Below are 1,933 nucleotides of genomic sequence, written 5' to 3' on the forward strand. Positions count from 1 at the left end.
AGATAGATAGATAGATAGATAGATAGATAGATTTCAAACCATCTAAATTTGCAGATGCAGATTGATTGATTGTTCTGCGTTGCAGTGGATCAATGGATTAGCGGCTCTGAGCTTGTCACCACTACGTACAGTACTGTATATCCACAAAGGTCAGTATGGCCTCCTAACGGACAAACTATACTCTCAAACGCTGAATACACTCTTTAGCATGCTGTATGTAATTAAACTGTGAATGATTTATATCAGTCTGTCAATTGATCACTTCCTTTTAGGAGTCACAGTTTCTGTCTCGGAGGAAAATATTCAAGCATCATGTTTGCAAGTGAATAGGGTGTGAAAGCAACATCTAAATCCTATGCAAAGTGTCCAATTTAACTCCTATTGCTGCCGTGTAATGAGAGAATAAGTAGATTGTCCGTGATCTCACATCACAGTTTCCCATTCCTCTGACTTGTTCACAAATGTTAAAGGATAGCTGGTGACTTTGAGACCACCTAATGGTGGGCATCTGTGATTTATTAACATAACATACTTGATGGTTTATAAGGATTTGCATGAACATTTATCAATAGACAACCTAAATGTATAACTGTAACATTACCAAATAGAAAGCATTAACATCAGCCAGAGAAAACAACTAACTAACTTTAACTAAGTTAAGTACTAATTGCATTATTACAAATAGAAAGCATAAACCTGGATGCAAACCAACTCCACCCTGTCTCCATCCCCACACATCCGTAACCTGAGAGTCACCTTCGACAGCAACCTCACTTTTGAAAACCACATCAACCAAATAACCAGAACTGCCATTTTTCACCTCTAAAACATTGCCTGTCTCCGCCCATCACTCACCTTCTCTGCTGCTGAAATTTTGAGTCACGCCTTCGTCACTTCCAGAATTGACTACTGCAACAGCATCCTCTATGGTTCACCTGCTAAAGCCTTAAATAAACTCCAATACATCCAAAACTCTGCTGCCCGTCTCCTCCCCCACACCTGTTCCCGTGATCACATCACTCCCATCCTTCAGAACCTCCACCGGCTCCCTGATTCCCAACGCATCCAGTTTAAAGTCCTCCTCCTCACCCCCAAAGCCCTCCATAACCAGGCTCCGTCCTACCTCACAGACCTGCTCCACTGCCACAATCCCCCCCGTAACCTCAACTCCTCTGACGCTAACCTCCTCTCCACACCACTCAGGACCAAGCACAGTACCTGGGGTGACAGAGCTTTCACCATTGCAGAACTCTGGAACTCCCTACTCATACAGATACGTGACTACTGACCTGGACACATTCAAAACACTCATCAAAACACACTTCTTCAGATTAGCTTTCCACATACAATAGTCTTACATTTCTCACCTGATAGTTACTGGTTTTATTGTTTTGAATTGCTTTTAATATGTTTGTTTTATGTGCTGGTTTTATAGCTTATCTGTTTTTAATGAGCTATATGTGCTGGTTTTACTGTAAATTGTCTTTGAGTACCATGTGAAGCGCTATATAAATAAAATGTATTATTATTATTATTATTATTATTAATATAAACACCAGCTAAAGGAATAGTTTTACACCAAAACGTTCTCTTTTTTTAATGATGGCTTTTAACTGATACAAATCATTAGTCAATTATGTACTCACATCAATAAGGCCATTAGTTACTGCTTATAAAGCCTACAAAAAGCTTTTTTGTACACAATTTTACGTAATTAAGTTTAAGCTTTGATTTAAAAAAGTGGTTTAATCAGTTCATTAAAAAAAAAATCAGTCATCAAATTTAATTGGTGAATTTGGTGAATACTTCCTTTGTTTCAAGAGCACCTCCCACTATTATATTAGACCCAATCAACTGCGAGCAAGATACATAACTGCCACCACAGCCAATCCGCGCACGGAGGGGCGAGGCTAATGCTTTGCGTTTAGTTGCC

Source organism: Perca fluviatilis, chromosome 5 (assembly GCF_010015445.1).
Source record: "Perca fluviatilis chromosome 5, GENO_Pfluv_1.0, whole genome shotgun sequence".
Taxonomy (NCBI): Eukaryota; Metazoa; Chordata; class Actinopteri; order Perciformes; family Percidae; genus Perca; species Perca fluviatilis.